The sequence below is a fragment of the Paroedura picta genome, chromosome 6, assembly GCF_049243985.1.
Source record: "Paroedura picta isolate Pp20150507F chromosome 6, Ppicta_v3.0, whole genome shotgun sequence".
NCBI classification, from domain to species: domain Eukaryota; kingdom Metazoa; phylum Chordata; class Lepidosauria; order Squamata; family Gekkonidae; genus Paroedura; species Paroedura picta.
This window is the reverse complement of record NC_135374.1, coordinates 124,698,744-124,716,777: the sequence shown is the minus strand read 5'-3', so window position 1 is coordinate 124,716,777 and position 18,034 is coordinate 124,698,744.

Here is an 18,034-nt window from a genome sequence, read left to right as displayed (position 1 = left end):
AGAACCACAAATCAGTGTTCCCTTTGCACATTCACAAGAAATACAACCAAAAAAGCACCGCCCTCAGGTGTGTTGAACCTAGCAATTGCATGGGAGCGATTGCAAGCCACTAGTTACAGAATGGCATGCTGATGACGTGGCAGCCATATAGGGAGGCAGCTGATCTAAGGAGGAGATGGACACAGCCACAAAATGGCTGCTCTCACTTGCTTTCTGCTGTGACCGTTGCTGTTGACAAAGCAACATTTTAAAAGAATTGCACAGCCACCAACACTGCTATAGGGCACCAGTGTATCCACAGGCACCACAATGGCATGTGATACACCAGTACCTTGATGTAACCCAATTTGTGTAGCCCAGGAGAGCCTGATCCCATCAGATCTCAGAAGCCAGGCAGGGTCAGCCTGTGAGGATCTTCAGTTACCCAGAAAAGCAAACTCTTGATTTGAAGCAAAAGATTTCATTTATTGAGTAAGAAAGCACTCTCAACAAGGCATTGCTGAAACTGAGGCAAGAAATGTGGGCCATCACATATAATTCTGATTCCACTCTACCTTATGGGAGTATAGAGAAAGTGGGAGAACATCGAACAGTCAAAACACCACAGTAAACGGATTCCAAGTTTCCAGGAGAGACGGGGAGGGATGGAGATGAATAAGGCAGGGGTGAGGAAGAACAGGGAGGGGAGGAATGCAGGAAAGAGCATCAGGGCCATAAAGAGAATATATGGCACTAAAACACGATAAAGACGGCTGGTCAACTCCAACCCCTACAGGGCTAACACTCTTCCTAGCTACATAAACATCACTAAATAAAGGCAGAATCAACACGGCTATGACATACCATCACTCTAAAATTAACCCCCAGCAGCAATTGATGATAGGAAAGGTTTGAGAAGGTAGTCTGAGTGGAAGTCTTGGACCAGCCTGGGTACCCTAACATGGGCAGCATTCACCCACTCCCATTCCCCCATGGGAAACTCTTTCCAATCCACAAGACACTGGAGTTTGCCTCAATGCATCCTGCAGTCGAAGATCTGCTTCATAGTGGATATGTTCATCCACGTCAACTGGGATTGGGGCATCAGGACCGGAATGCCATTTGTCCAGTTCAGGAGCATGGTACAGCTTGCTACAATGAAACCCAGGATGGACATTTTTATGTTATGCAGAGAGAGCTCCTTCACCACCTCAGTATGGATATGGGAAACTGTGAAAGGTCCCACAAACTGAGGGCCCATTTTGTGAGAAGGCTGCTGGCAGCAAAGGTGCTTGGTAGGTGGATATGCTTGGTCCCCCCACCTTCCATGGGGGCTTTGGGAAGCTTTTTTGTCAGCCCATTTTTTATATTCCCCCTTAGCCGTGTCTAGGATGGCCACAGTGGTCAGCCAAGTTGCCTGGATGCATGATGCCCAAACTTGCAGGTCTGGAGGACTGTTGGGATGAGGAACTCACGTGGGCATGGCTAATACATTAGTTCCATAAACTTCCTCAAAGCAAGGAATCCTTGTGCTTGTGTGTACCCCATTGTTATAGGCAAACTCAACGAGTGGGATTAGGTCAACCTAATAATTTTGCTGGTAGCTGACAAAGCACCAAAGATATTGTTATAGAACCTGGTTAACCCACTTGTTTTGCCCATGATTCCATATGATTCCTATGAAAGAGCTTGTTCGACCCCCAAGGACATCAGGAGCTTCCGCCAGAACTTGACAATGAACTTAGCTTGTGGAGCATCACATGTAATCTATACACATTCTGGACAAAAAAGGATGCCATCTTCTGGGATGTGGGGAGGGAGGAAGAGGGCACAAAATGGGCTTGTTTGGAAAACAGGCCCAGAGCCACCCATGAAATGTTCTTGCCATGGCTGGGAGGCAGATTCATAATTAAATCCATAGAGACAATTCTCCAGGAGACAGCTGGGTTCTCTAGAGGGTGCAGAAGCCTCCCCCTGTCTTTCCTCCTGCCCTTTTGGACGTGAGACACACCAGGGAACCCTGCACATAAGACTCCACATCCTTGCACTGGGAAGGCCACTGGTTTTTGCCACTGTACCAGGTGGAGGGATTTTGCAAAACCAAAGTGACCTGCTGTCTATGAATCATGGCACAATCATGTTGGGTGGTTGCAGGAATATAGAGTCAATCCGCTTTGCAAAAGAGCCCCTTGGATGGAGTGTCACATCACAGCCACAAGCCCCAGGTGGGCAGGCATGAAAATGAAGTCTACTCCTGGGTCTGCTTGGCTTCCATGCTGTGGAAGGTGAGACAAGGCATAAGATAGAAAGGGAGGTGCTTGGGAGAGAAGGAGAACTAGGAAAATAATTCTGCCCCCCTAATCTGCTTGGCAGACAATTTTATCAGTTTGCGCAGTACCAGTAAGTTCTTGCGATCAGTCCAGACTTCAGCTGGGGACAAGGACCCCTCCAACCAATGGTACCAAGTTGTCAGGGCTAGCTTGAGGGTGGCTGCCTTCTTTTCCCAGATAGCCCCATTCCTCTCTGTGTCACTAAACTTCTTTGACAAGTATGCACAGGAATGTAACTCCCCATCCTCCCCCTGCTGCAGGACGACATCTCCCATAACATGTCATTAGAATCAACTGGGTGGGGTCAGTATGGCGGAGGATGGGTTCAGTGTTAAAGAGCCACTTGAGCTCCTCAAAAGCCAGCTGGCACTCAGCAGATCATTGGAGTCATGCCCTGGGCTGCTTCGCCAATACTCCCCTTGGTCTTTAGTAAGTCTGTGAGGGGAAGGGTGACCTGCATAAAATGTGGAAGGAAATCACAACAGATATTTGCAAATCCTAAGAAACTTTGCAGTTGCCTCTGGGTGCAGGCCACAGACCAGTTCAGTAAGTCACTCACTTTGGCCAGGTCCATGCTTAACCCTTGTGGGACAGACAATAGCCCAGGAAGTTCAGGCTTTCTTTATGGAATTCACACTTGGACATCTTTGCATAGAAATGGTTGGCTCAGAGTCTTCTCAATACCTCTCATAACAGGGGTACATGCTTGTTCCTTGTTTTTGAATAAACTAATACATCATCTAAAAAAAATAGGACCTCCTTGTACAAGACCTCATTTATGAAATTAATGAACACTCCCAGAGTAACAGAGAGTCCAAGTGGCATAAGAGGGTAGTTAAACTGTCCCAGAGGGGTGTTAAAAGCCACGAGGTGCTCCTGACTGCATTTTATTCTCACTCTGTGGTAAGCCTCCTTCAGGTCCAGTTCAGTAAAGATCCTACCTAATCCTACCTGTCCCAAGAGATCCTTTATAAGTGGAAGGGTAGACGTTTGAGGTGGAAATGGCATTGAGCCCCCGGTGATCAGTACAAAACCTTTACAAATGCTTGGGAATCACCATGTGTGATGTGCCAAAAGTGGCGGCATATAAATCAATAAATGAATGAATCAACGAATGACTGAACAAACACATATTACAGAATGATAATTATTTGGTATTCCTGCATCTTGCCCTTTAAAACCTCAGCTGAAAAAAACAAAACAATTCCATTTGGGAAGGGGGGCGAAAGCTGGGGGGAAATGCATCACTGACTCTAAAAATATCAGCACTTTTGAAAGACATGAGGCAAAATCCAAGATTTGTGAAGGTTTTGTTTAATGTATGAAATATAACTTTCTTTCTAAAAATTGAATTAATTCCTTGGCTCTGTTCAGCAACACAGCTATAAATATTAGTCTGCTTGCAAAGATTGGGAAACATTATTTAGATAAATCACTGGCAGTTTCCCCCTAAGTACTGGCCTGGTTTAATAGCCACAAGGTCGCCGGGGTTACAGCATGTGTTAAGAAGCTTTCATTTTGCCATCAGAAGCATGGAATGAGAAGTTACCCATCTCCTGGCAAGAGTTTTGCAGTAATAACTTTGGGCATGAAACATAGGGAAGGAACATCTTTTAACTTTTAATTTTGAGAGAGGGAAATGTACCCCGGGCCCTGCTGTTTTGCATCCTGCCAATTGGCTAGTTGAATTTATCATAGAATCATAGATTTGGAAGGGGCCATACAAACCATCTAGTCCAACCCCCTGCATACGCAGGATCAGCCCAAAGCATCCTAAAGCATCCAAGAAAAGTGTGTATCCAACCTTTGCTTGAAGACTGCCAGTGAAGTATCCAGCCTTTGCTTGAAGACTGCCAATTTAGAAAGCTTTGTGGGATTCAGCAGCCACCCCATTTCTTGAGCAGGCTTATTTGGCTTGAAAATTAAGGCCTAGTCCTCACTAAGGTCAGCTGCACAGCTTCAGATTGCAGGAGGGATTGAGGTGATGGAACCTCCTTCGTACTTTTGAGAATCCCTCCCCTTGCCTGTAGCTTTCTCTCTGGAGGGAGTCTGCAATATAAAGGAGTGTTCAGTCTCAAATGCTACAGCTAAAAATACACCTTGGCCACCTCAGAGAGGGCAAAAGCAAACAGGATAAAGTTGGGGCATCTCTTTCCACCTGTCACGTCCAAATTGCCATGTCTGTTGGCCTTGGGGAGATTTCAATCCTCGGACTTCACTAATGGAAACCGGGCTCCCTGTTATTGGCAGTGTAAACACATGTTTTTAAGGGAACTTCTCCTTTTCCCCTTTAATATCCTAAGAGCAGGGCCAAGGAGCCCATTTTGATTCCTGAAACTGAGTCCGGGTTGAAAAGTTAGTCCCAAAGCAAACTGAGGCTGAATGAATTGGCAGTATAGTGTTTTGTACTAGTATCACCTTACAGTTTCAGGAATCAAAACTGGCTTCTCTGTTCTGCTCTGATCATTTTAAAGGGGAGAAAAGAGAAGTGTCCTTTCAAACCATGATTTATAGAGCAGGAGCTTCATCACTGCTTCTTGCGCTCTGAGAACTCTGTTTTGGACAATGCTCTAGTCTAGAAGGCACAGTGCCTCTTTCTAGGACTCACAGGATTTTTTCCAGCTTGCCTAATAGCAGCAGAGTGAGGTGAGAAGGGGTCAGGAATGAATGAGCTACATACAAACTATGTTAACAAGGCAAAGACTGGGGCTAAAGATGCTCCTGGTCTCCAACTTGGTCCTAATGCTTCAGAGCAACCCACCGGAATCTGTACCAATAGTAGTGAGGAATTGGGGCCAGCTGACCTAACCTGTCTGGCTCAGGCTAGCCTGATCTTGTCAAATCTGGGAAGCTAAGCAAAGGTTGGCCCTGGTGAGTACATGGATGGGAGACCACCAAGGAAGTCTAGGATCACTAGGCAGAGGCAGGCAATGGCAAACCACCTGTGGTTCTCCACCTGGTTCTCCAGATTAGAGTCGGCTGCTCTCAACAGGCTGGAGGTCTCATGTCTGGGCCCGTTCCATACTTGTAAGTTGCACTGGGCTAATCAACTCCAACAGCAGCCACGTTTTTACGTTCTTCCCATTAGCTTCAATGGGAGCCATTCTGATAGCATTCAGTTTGGACAAACCTGTCAGGGGCCACTCAGTGACGGGGCCTATCAAAGAGTCAGAAGTTTGCAGCATGTCATAAAAATGGAGCTAAAGTGGAGCCAGCCCTTCCCTTGCTGGCTTAGCAGGTCTCTGGGTGTGCTTTGATTTGTAGGCTCCATTACATCCCAAATGTTCTTTGTATCTGGCCCTTGGCTGGGTGTCAAGGACAGAGCACCATCAGTCTTCGGAGATCACTCTTGAAATGCCATGCCCTCTGCTACCTTCAGGTGACTCATTTTTCCCCCCTGTGTTGTCAGGCCCTGTTGATGAAAACAGGCGGCTTTCAAGGCCCTGTGACAAGCGAAGCATCCCCAATACATGGGGAGAAAAATGATTTTGTGCAGTCAGTACTCACTGAACTCTCCGTGAGTGATGGATGAGCCCAACGCTCAGCAAAACAAATCTTCTCCCCTATGCCACGTGAGGAAACTCCCAAGAGCGAAAGTCCTTTTCAGTCCTGAAAGAAAGCAATTCTGCCAGCAGAGGCACATAGGTTAGTCGGAGCCAAACGTTTCCTGGTTGGTTTTCTTCTTGATCCACCCCCACCCCATTTCACGTAGATTTGCAGCCATTGGTTGTAGGCCATTTCCTACTTGTGTTGCGGCTTTCGCAGCTGTTTTCTTTCAAGGGATCGTTCTTCTTAATTTTAACTAATCAGGGGTACTATCTTGGCTATAAGGAGGGAATCGAGATGATTAGGGTGTTGAATCACCTGCCTTGTGAAGAAAAGCAAAAGAGTTTTCTAGTTTAAAAAGCGACAACTTGTTTGTTTGTTTGTTTGTTTATTGGATTTATAACCCACCAATCTTGAAACCAGCTCGCGGCAGGTAACAACAATAATCCAGCAATAAAACCCATTAAAATCCCAGTTGACAATATTACAACCACAAGCAGATGGCAAAATTTCATATGGGGAAAGACCTTACGGGGATGGTCTAAGGAGAGACCAACCTGCATCAAGATGTCCTTCCTCCCAATATACGCACAAATATGACAGAGTTCAGGTCTTCTGAATTTGCACTCCATGTAGAAACTGTGGAGTTCTTTTTTTTTTTAATGGAACTTCAGCATCCCTATAAATCTATGTGCTGCCTCATGCTTGGAGGCAATGTTCTGTCCTCCCCGTGAGTCTCTGCATTTCAAGTGTAGGAGCCCTACTGCAGGTGCATGAAAATGATGTGGAAATCGATTTTGCTAATGCAACGCGCTGCTTGAGAAGCAACAGCTACCAAAGCAGGCGTTTCAAATTTTAATGCATTTTTAAACCCTTCATATCAATAATATATGCGGTGTAATTAAAAATCTAACTGCTATCAAAGGGATTTAAGGTGTGTATGTGTGTGAAAGAAATAATATGAGAAAGAGATAGAAATATGTGTGTTTGGGGGGAAAATATATGTATATATATAGAAACTTTGGTTCTTGCCATCAGAGTTTTGCTAATAATGGTGCTGGCGCAATATATAAATTTGTCTGCCAATGTAGAGGACATTCAGCCCTTCAGATTGAGAAAGTGGTTTTCTTCAAGTGCTTCTTGTGTACCCTGAAGGTCTTATTGAGTATTTCTACCCTAGGCTTCTGGGCACAGGCTGCAGTGCTTTTTCGCATGGCTAAAAGGCTCTGAGTAAGAGAAAGTAGAGACAGAAATTGCATCCAGAACCCTGGAGTAACAAACAACGCTCTAAGAACCACCCAGAAATCTCTGTAGTTTTTACCACAGAGATCTAAGGCACTCCTAGAGTGCCAACCAGAAGTGACATCACCTCTGGACTCTGATGCAAGCCCCACGCGCACACACACACACACTTGCTCCCATTATGATGACCAGCAGGCGTGGCAACCCTAGATTTTGTTTTTTCTCAGCTCTCAGCTTTCCCTTGATTGTCATGCTGTATGTGAGACCACAGTTGACTGGAGCCAAAAGTCACTGGGACCAGATACTCGGTCAATTAACTCATGGAGCAGATTTGATCGCATCTCAATGGTTCTTTGAAAGCAGCCTTTACATTGGTTAAAGATTTGTATGGAATTGTAATTTTGACATTGATTGTAATCCACCACGAGCCAGCTGTAGCCAGGAGTGGCGATTAATAAATCCAAGTATGAATGAATGAATGAATGGATGAATGAATGAATGAATGGATGAATGAATGAATGATCTGTTCTAACTAATGGCAGAGTTCATACAAGTGGAACTTCTCAGTTGCATTTGCTCATAAATAACAGGGAATGATCCAGCTCCTTGTTGGCAGAGTTTACATATGCAAACAGAATCCAAGCACCAGGTGGCTTAAAAAAAATTATTAAGCAGAGAAACAACTTTGTATAGAAAGAGGGACCTAACTGTGTAGCTGTTCTGTAAAATTAATTTAGGGCCATTCCGCACAGCGCTAATGTTGCTGAAGTCTTATCATTGTGTAACACTATTTTTATTATGTTACACACGATGTTGTACACAATCTGCAACACTCCTGCAACACTCCCACAAAAATTGCTTTGTTGTAGTGCTTATCGGGGAATCCACAAAATTCACATCATTCACTCCACAAAAGTGGATTCCCCCTAAAAAAAACCTGCTAGACTCTTGAGAACAACCTGCAACACATCCGAAAAAGACATGTGTGTTCTCAATGTAGTAGTAGCAAGCATGTCCGTCCCTGTGCTCTCGCACCTGAGCTTCCGGCATCACGATCGCCATTCCCCCCCCTTAAACCAGCAAAAGTAACGAATAAGCGATGCTTCTTTGGCTGAAATCCCTCCACAAGCAATTGTCTGTAAAGTTTCCAAGCACAATACAGCCCCCTGTTCGACACTGTCCATAATTTCAGCCAGAAATTGAACTGGGGGGGGGGGTTTAACGTTAGGAGCATGTAAACAATTAAGTACCAGCTCCTACGCCAGCGAAAAAATACTTTCTGATACATCAAATGAACAAATATGCATTGTTGCAGGTGTTTTTGGGTAAAACCAGTTTTTAAAGGGAAGCACGAACACAACAGTTAATTGGTTGTTCTGTTTGATTGAGGGCCAGGGGCGGGAGTAAGCATGGAAAAATATTGCCTCCTTTGTTGTGATTTTGGTGAGACCGGAAATTTGTGCGTTATGAGAACAGCGCTAGCGGGAGACCCTTTTTTTCTATAGAAATGGCTGTGTGGGTTAACGAGACCTGCCGCTTTTGATTGCAGCGCTTTTCAATAGCACACTGATTTAGCAATGTTGCTCATTGTGCGGAATGGCCCTTAGTCTGCCCTGGATGCAAGCAGAAAGGTTGTGGTAGTTGTTAGCCATTCAGTTGTGTCTGACTCTTGTTGATCCCATAGCACAATTTTTTACCATGATCCCTGATCCCGCACCGCTTACCTCAGCCTTGCAGTGTTCTGGGGGGGGGGGGGGAAGGAGGTGTGCTCAAAGGAGCAGGAAGTCTCCACATGGACCAATCATGTTGCCAGAGAAGAGATTTGAAAAATATCCCAAAGTTCCTCTATGCTAAATACGCGTCTCCTCCAATGCCCCCTGTAAGATATTCCTGACATGCATTTGAATCATGCATACTAGAGATCTTGCATAATCCAACACTCCTCAGGAGGAGCCATCCGCTCACCCACAATGGCAAGCTGGGCACTAGGAGAGGAATGGCTGCAGTGCAATGCCCTGGGCCAGTGCTTGTGAGCTTTCCTTGGACTTTGCTTAGTGTTGCTCTGAGACTAGCCGAACATCCAAGCATTGTTTGTGCATAAGCAACTCAGAAACCCATTTGAGAACAGGCAACTTCCAACACAGCAGGGCCATCAGCGTCCTCATTTGATGGTTAATTGGTAGTACAAAGACACTTTGGTCAGGCTGCCTGGTCCAAAGGCCATCTGGACCGCCAGGCTGCATCTCCATCGGCTCCGCTTCCTCATCACTCTCTGGGGAGGCACTCGTGCTTCATCATTCACTGCATGTGAAAGAAAAGAGGGAAATCTCCCGCTCTCTCTATCTGTCTCTGTCTCTGTCTCTCTCTCTCTCTCTCTCTGTGACATTACACCCCAATGAAGTCCCTCTCCTCTACAAACCCTTTCCTCCTCAGGCTCCACCCTCTAAATCTCTGGCTATTTCCCTGCACAGAGCTGGCAAACCTACCTTGGTCCCCACCCACCCCACGCTCTGCCCAAGTGATTGTTGCTGCTGGGTCCAAGGGCCTGCCTCTGCCCCAGCCCCAGCCCCAGCCCCAGCCCCAGCCCCAGCCCCAGCCCCTGCCCCTGCCCCTGCCCCTGCCCCTGCCCCTGCCCCTGCCCCTGCCCCTGCCCCTGCCCCTGCCCCTGCCCCTGCCCCTGCCCCTGCCCCTGCCCCAGCCCCAGCCCCAGCCCCTGCCCCTGCCCCTGCCCCAGCCCCAGCCCCTGCCCCTGCCCTGAGGGCCTGCCACTGTACCTCATGCGAATAGACCCCAGGATAACTTTTTCCCAGCAGAAGGGAATCAATCCAAGGGATTCCTCCTTCAGTGCTGAAGCAATAGGGGGAGAAACAAGGGGTGCCTGTGATGAAAGGACCGTTCCAAAAGAAAGCATCATGGGATTCTGTCTCACCTCTAGGTGTTTGGGTCTTTTAATGTGATAATTTAAACAACACTTGTATATACTGATACACCCCGGGAATCTGCAATGCAAAACAGTTAGATGTGAGCACCTTAGAGGCCAACAAGACTGACAGGGCATCAGCTCCCAAGAGTCTTTGCGGTGCTCCTGCACTCGAATCAAATGATTCTGCCACTGAGCAGCACAAGAAGCCTCTGAAACGAAGGCAGCCTTGGGCTGCATCAGCAAAGGCATCACATCAAGGTCACAAGGTGTCCTAGTCCTGCTGTTTACCTCATTGGTCAGACCCCACCTGGAGTCCTGAGTGCAGTTCTGGAGGCCTCACTTCAGAAAGGACGTGGACAAAACTGAGAGGGTTCAGAGGAGAGTGATGAGGAAGATCCGGGGCCGAGGGACCAAGCCCTCTGAGGAAACCCAGAGGGACTTGGGAATGTTCAGCCTGGAGAAGAGGAGGCAGAGAGGGGACAGGATAGCCCTCTTTAAGTATTTGAACGGTTGTCACTTAGAGGAGGACAGGGAAAGGTTCCTGTTGGCAGCAGAGGATTGGACCCACAGCACTGGCATTAAACGAAGTGTAGAATGGTGCCAGCTATATATCAGGGAGGAAATGTTCACAGTCAGAGTAGTTCAGCAGTGGAATCAGCCGTCGAAGGAAGTAGTGAGCTCTCTCTCACTAGACAGATATTTTTCATGGATGCTTTAGTCTGATCCTGCATGGAGCAGTGGCTGAACTAGATGGCCTCCATGGCCCCTTCCAGTTCTACAATTCTATGATTCAACAAAATAATCTACAATGAAAGAAGCTGTATGTGTGTAAAGTGCCATTGAATCACAATTGACTCAGGGCAACCCCAGCAAATGGTTTTCTGGTCAGGTGAGGAGCAGAGCCATGTCCTCCCTCTGCAGTCCTCCCATGAGGTCTCCCACCCAAGACCCACCAGAGTTAACCCTGCTTAGCTTCTCAGATCTGACGAGAGCAAGCTGTCCCATGCCACCTTCCTCCTACTGAAAAGGATACCGACTGGCTCAGACTGGAAAGGACATTGAACTGTTTTCTACACCATTTCCAAAACTGGTTTTAACATTCTCCCAAATTAAGCCTTAAGGTGAGGAAGAGCCAGTCCCTGGGAGGCTGGGATCTGCTTGACCCTGTTTGATATCACAGATGAAAGAATGGCACCCAAGGGAGGTTTGGATGTGGCTGGTGCTTGCTTGAACCTGACTGGTAGAAGGGCAGGCAGGCAGTTCCCCCTTCCCGTGCTTGGAACAGGCTTTGAGTCTCCAAACCGCTCTTGACCAAATGCAGTCATTGAACTCTCCTGAAAAGGGGAAAGGAGTTTTGTTGCTAATCTTATTGAGGCTGAATATCCTGAAATAAAAGAATGGGAGGGCGGTATATAAATGTAATGAATAAATAAATAATCAATCAATCATCCAGGAAGGTTGTCAACCACCATTTCTCTCCCCTAATGGAAACATCACTGTAGCCACTGTAGAAACACAAGCCCTGGTTCAGCAGAAGGGCAGGGGGAAGCCCAGAGCGAGATGTGGGGCATCCTCAGAACATCAGCTTTCCATTTCCATTTCACGTTGGTCTGACGCAGTGGGACAGAGTTCAAGGTCTGGGACCCCTTGACGGCCAACGCAGTTCAGTTCTGGGGATCATTTTTTGTGCGCATAAAGAAGTAGGCTAAATAAACTAACAGACTACAAAGCTACCATTCATCATGGCAGAAGCAGGGCGTTCTGACAAGGAGTGTGAATTGCCCCAAATTGCCCTGAATTGAACTTTGAACCGGATTCATCCTGTTTTATTAACTTTCAGGCTTTTGAAAATATTTTTCTAAGCAGCCCTTATATCTGTGGAAAACATACTTCAAAGGGATCACCGTGCTTTTTGAGCCCGTGAGCCCCTTTGAAATTTTGCCACTTTCCAAAAACACTGGGCAGGTGCCAGGAATACTGTCAGTGGGCATCATGTTGGGGACATGCAGAATAAGGTATGCAATCAAAAGAGAAATGGTGCACATTCCCACACCAAGGGGAGAGATTGGACAGCTTCTTTAGTTTTTCACATGCTCAGTATGTAGGAATACCCTCAAGCTCAAGAAGGTTAGCAGCTGCACTCAAATGTATTGCGTTCATGGTGATGTAGTATGGAATGAGGGCCATAGACCAATTAATACGCTTGGCACATAATGCATACTTCCAGCACATGACTTAGCATTGTTTTGCACATGGTCAGTTAAGGAACGGGAAGAGATACGCATCCTGCCTCCCTGCACAGACACACTTTTCAGTGTATATTGTATGCAAGAAGTTATTTTATCCAACATCCAGGCTTGTAAGTGCTGAGGTGAGGGACTATTTCATGTTACTTCCTAAAGAACATGATTGTTATCTGTTCCGGTTGGGATCTGATATGCCCACTAAGTCATGCAGGGAATTTATCATCTTTTCATTGTTTGGTGTGATAGGAAGAGATTAGAATTCACTTTTTGCAACAGTTTAAATAAAGACCATAAGGTTTGCACAGTAAAAATGCCAGAAAAACAAGCCAAATCAATAGAAGGCAAGCAATTCCTGCTTATCAGAGCCAGCAAATGAATGTGAACACTGGATTATTCATTCATTCATTCATTCATTCATTCATTCATTTATTGGATTTGTATACTGCCAATCCTTGACAGGTCTCGCGGCAGTTCACAACATAAGATTGTAAAAACAATAAAATCCCAATTTACCCAATATACCATTTATAGCAATAGGTGGTCAAAGAATTCAAGGGCACTACTCAGTTAACGGTGGATGCTGATTGAATGGCCAGATAAGCCACAAGGGAAGCTAGGAGGGACGGATGGATGGATGGATGGACAGATATGTGACAATAAGTCATCATATACAGAAATAATACCTGTCTTAGAATTATAGATCATAGAGATGATCCAGGGTCATCTAGTCCAACCCCTGCACAATGCAGGAACTCACAACTACCTCCCCACCCACAGTGGCCCCAATTTCATACCCAAGTGATCCATCCCCCACCAAAAATCTCCAGAATCCAGCATGCCTGGAGGGCTACCCACCCTTCCTACCCACCCACTCACCATCTGCCTAAGTTCATAAAATCAGCTTCTCTAGATTAAGTCTCCAAAGCACCATGTCTAATATGTACCAACAGGGTGACTTCTGAAATTTCTTGGCAGTCTGGTTTAGATGAGCTAATGCCATTTAGCATAGATGTTAATAGCTATCATCATTAAAATTCTGAGGCCCCCAAAGCCTTCCTAGAAGCAATTTTCTTTCTCCAGGTCGGTAAGGCCCCCTTGTGACATCAGAGCAGCTAAGCCAATGACAACCGCAGGACTTGGCACGTGACAGGGAGGTGGGAAGCTCCCCCTCACTGGCAGTCTTCAAGCAGCGGCTGGACAGATCCTTCTCCTGGATGCTTGAGGCTGATCCTGCACTGAGCAGGGGATTGGACTAGATGGCCTGCATGGCCCCTTCCCACTCTAGGATTCTAGTAGTCTAGTTCAGCAGGGGAATGGGCTGCCTAAGGAGGTGGTGAGCTCCCCCTCACTGGCTGTCTTCAAGCAGCGGCTGGACAGATCCTTCTCCTGGATGATTGAGGCTGATCCTGCACTGAGCAGGGGGTGGGACTAGATGGCCTGCATGGCCCCTTCCCACTCTAGGATTCTAGGAGTCTAGTTCAGCAGGGGAATGGGCTGCCTAAGGAGGTGGTGAGCTCCCCCTCACTGGCCGTCTTCAAGCAGCGGCTGGACAGATCCTTCTCCTGGATGCTTGAGGCTGATCCTGCACTGAGCAGGGGGTGGGACTAGATGGCCTGCATGGCCCCTTCCCACTCTAGGATTCTACGGGTCTAGTTCAGCAGTGGAATGGGCTGCCTAAGGAGGTGGGGAGCTCCCCCTCACTGGCCGTCTTCAAGCAGCAGCTGGACAGATCCTTCTCCTGGATGCTTGAGGCTGATCCTGCACTGAGTAGGGGGTGGGACTAGATGGCCTTCATGGCCCCTTCCCACTCTAGGATTCTATGAGTCCAGTTCAGCAGTAGAAGGGGCTGCCTCAGGAGGTGGGGAGCTCCCCCTCACTGGCCGTCTTCAAGAAGTGGCTGGACAGATCCTTCTCCTGGGTGCTTGAGGCTGATCCTGCACTGAGCAGGGGGTGGACTAGATGGCCTGCATGGCCCCTTCCAACTCTAGGATTCTAGGAGTCTAGTTCAGCAGTGGAAGGGGCTGCCTCAGGAGGTGGGGGGCTCCCCCTCACTGGCCGTCTTCAAGCAGCGGCTGGACAGATCCTTCTCCTGAGGCTGATCCTGCATTGAGCAGGGGGTTGACCAGCATGTCCCCATCTAACTTGAGGATTGTATGATTCTATGACCAATCCATGACTTTCGAGAGATGGGGACAGGGCAAACAATGTTCAACTGGAAGGAGAATATGGGGAAGAGGAAAGGAGAACAAAAGGATGTCTGTCAAATACAATTTGTATGTATTGTTCTTTGTTCCTATGTAAACTGCCCTGAGCCTTCAGTGAGGGTGGTATATAAATGAATGAATGAATGAATGAATGAATGAATGAATGAATGAATGAATGAATGAATGAATGAAATGTAGCCTTGACAGAGTTTCCAGCTCTGGGTAGGGAAATATCTGGAGATATGGGGGGTGGCACCTGAGGAGCGAAGGGTTTGGGGAGGTTGGCAACCCTAGTCTTGTAACACCAATTCCATTAATGGCACATCAAAGGCATTACGGATTTTTCATGAAATGAGGATGTTTCGATGGTCTCAGGGAGGATAAAAGCACACATATTCCCTTTATTAATAAAGAAGATCATTTCCATTGTTGCTGGCCCTATTTACACAACTGCATAATGTTCAAATATTTATCCTTCCTCGGCATGTTTGTACAGGAAACAATCACTGTTTATACATCACAGTCATTAGGGATGCTTCTGAAAGGGTTCTCATCCTGATTTCTCTCCAGGCTCCGGAGATCCATGTTGGCAGGCCTTGTCTTCCAAGTGGAACCCGTGCATTTGGAAACTCCCCAGCTCCATTCCGGTTGTTTTGTTCCCATGTTATGTATAGATCAGCACGTGTATGTCTTGCTGCAGGGGTGTGAGTCTTTTGTAAATGTAATGTCATTTGTTGTTTGCACTCTGCTGTTGGTTCTGCATAACTGACTGCCCTAGGTGTGAATTGTAGATTGGTTAGGGTAGTGTAGTTTGTACTATGAATTTTGGCTGCAATGCTTTGATGTGTGGGAATGTGTTGTTTTTCTCCCCAACCTTGGGGCAGCAGGAGGCACCAATCTCGTCTTTCTGGCCTGGCTAGAGGGGTGGCATCTGGAGAGTTTCACACCCAAATAAGCAGGTGGGGAGAGCCAGGAAGCTGGAGGTTAAAACGCAGCAACAGTTTCTGGACGTTTAGTCTTAGCAATGACTTAGAGATGTGAGCATCATTGTATCTTCAATAAAGAGATTTTCTTCAACAAAGTCTGCTTATTGGGAACAATCAGCTGGACTCCCACAGTCTAGTTAGCAATTTTAAATCAGGAACATCCTGGTATTTTTCAAATGATCTCCTGGCTCAGTTGGAAACTTTCTGGTTCTTGGAGCACACTTCTTTCTTGAAGGCATCTAGGAGAACAACAGTTAGTCAGTTAGACTATTAAGACTGTCTCTCTCCTTTCTCCTTTACACAGTTGTTTCCTTTCTTAATAAAGTGACTTATTCTTTAAGCAGCCAATGCTCTGCTCCTCCTTTGCATATTTGAAATTATTATTATTTATTTTGAATTTATTCCCCACCACTCCTGGCAAGCTGGCAATCTGCCAACAAGTGGCACCTTAGGGACCAACAAGATTTTCAGAGTCAAAGCTCTGGAACTGAATCTGGCAGTTCTTCTGCAAGCTAACATGGCTACCTTCAAAAGCTGTACTGTCCTTTTCACACGTAAATATTTTCAGATTATTATCTTGTCTACACTGTCCTGGAGAGGCAGCATATCCACTATCAAAAATCAAAATATTTATGAACTGCCTCTTCAGTCCAGGGGGCTTAGATCGGATCCCCATGTGCAAAAACAAAGAGGCAGGTCGGAAGCTCCCCCTTCCTCAGGTGACATGAATGCATAAACTGTTGGGGTTTTCATTGCAAGGTTTACATGTTCAGAGTTTACATGTGGAGATGCAAAATCACCCGGACAGTTGCAAGGCTTTTAATTTTTTTTAACACTAACCGAAATACATACAAGCATTTAGCTATTTCTTACATGCAACAATCTGTCACAAATGAAAGGATAAACATAAGAAAATAATAAATAAATAAAAACAAATCCTTTAATCTTGAATAATAAAAAGAGAAGCACAGATCTCTTGCCAGCAGACCTGTCCCACTTTTGGTTTAATAGAGACAAAAATATCTGTGCATGATGCCTTTTGTGTGCAAGTGTTCAGAGAGTACCATTCTTGTCCCCACATTGACTTTAAGCCACCCATTTAGCCACCAGTATGTGTGTGTGTGTGTGTATTGATGCTCTGACCAAAAGGAATTGAGATGTGGGAGAAAAAATGGCCTTCCTATAGTGCCATTCTAGGAATCTCCACTTGTCCGTATGATCAGGACCACAGAGATTGGCAAGTCAGACTGGTACATAAACCAGAATTGACTTTGTGTTATCTCCAAAGTCCACCATCTCCAGGTGGCACCTCCAAAGTTCCCAGCATTCACCAAGGCAGAATTGGGAGCACTATTGGCACTTCAAGGGAAATGTACTGTAGCCAGGTGCCTGTCTTGGGTATGAAAAGCAGGGTGCTATTTGAAAGGGGTGCCACTGAATTTTTTCCTTCTGTACCCTCCACCTGCACACTCTGCTAGAGGTCTTCTGATGGAATGGAAGTGCCAGCTTGGTCTAGTGGTTAGGAGTGCGGACTTCTAATTTGGCATGCCAGGTTCGATTCTGTGCTCCCCCACATGCAGCCAGCTGGGTGACCTTGGGCTCGCCACGGCACTGATAAAACTGCTCTGACCGGGCAGTGATATCAGGGCTCTCTCAGCCTCACCCACCCGACAGGGTGTCTGTTGTGGGGGGAGGAATGGGAAGGCGACTGTAAGCCGCTTTGAGCCTCCTTCGGGTAGGGAAAAGCGGCATATAAGAACCAGCTCTTCTTCTTCAGTAATCTCAGGGCTCTCTCAGCCTCCCCTCCCTCAGAGGGTGTCTGCTGTGGGGAGAGGAAAGGGAAGGCGACTGTAAGCCGCTTTGAGCCTCCTTCGGGTAGGGAAAAGCGGCATATAAGAACCAGCTCTTCTTCTTCAGTAATCTCAGGGCTCTCTCAGCCTCCCCTCCCTCAGAGGGTGTCTGCTGTGGGGAGAGGAAAGGGAAGGCGACTGTAAGCCGCTTTGAGCCTCCTTCGGGTAGGGAAAAGCGGCATATAAGAACCAGCTCTTCTTCTTGTTATTATTATTATTTCCAGCTAGGCTCCAAAACAGCCACGTGAACTCTCATCTCCTAGCCAGTTGTTTTGAAAATGAGGCCTTGTGTCTTGCTGGTGACTGACCATTCAGGTGAGAAGCCCTGGACTGTTAGCAGTGGGGCTGGTTTGCCCATCCTGGACATCTCACCTGCTTGAAAGACAGTAGTCTGGCAGGTGCTTGGTGGGTCCACTCACCGGGTAAGCAAGACTCTGTGGGCTGGCTGTTCATTCCCTTCTCTTGTCCCAGAACCTGCAGCTATACTCCATGCGAAACCCGCCCCCAAAAGGTCAAAGGGCAGGGGGGGAATGGCCTCCCACAATCTGTGGATCAGGGACCCCTGTCTCAATTTGAGACTGTGGGAAGCCTGCCCAAAGCTGTGTATAGCCAGGTCACTTGGCAAAGGATCACCTTCCAAGGTGCCACAAGGTCACTGCCATGCTTCCCTTGAAGCCCTCCCTCTCCCCTTCCTTGTCAGTGTTGGCCTTCCACTCCCCCTGCTCTGG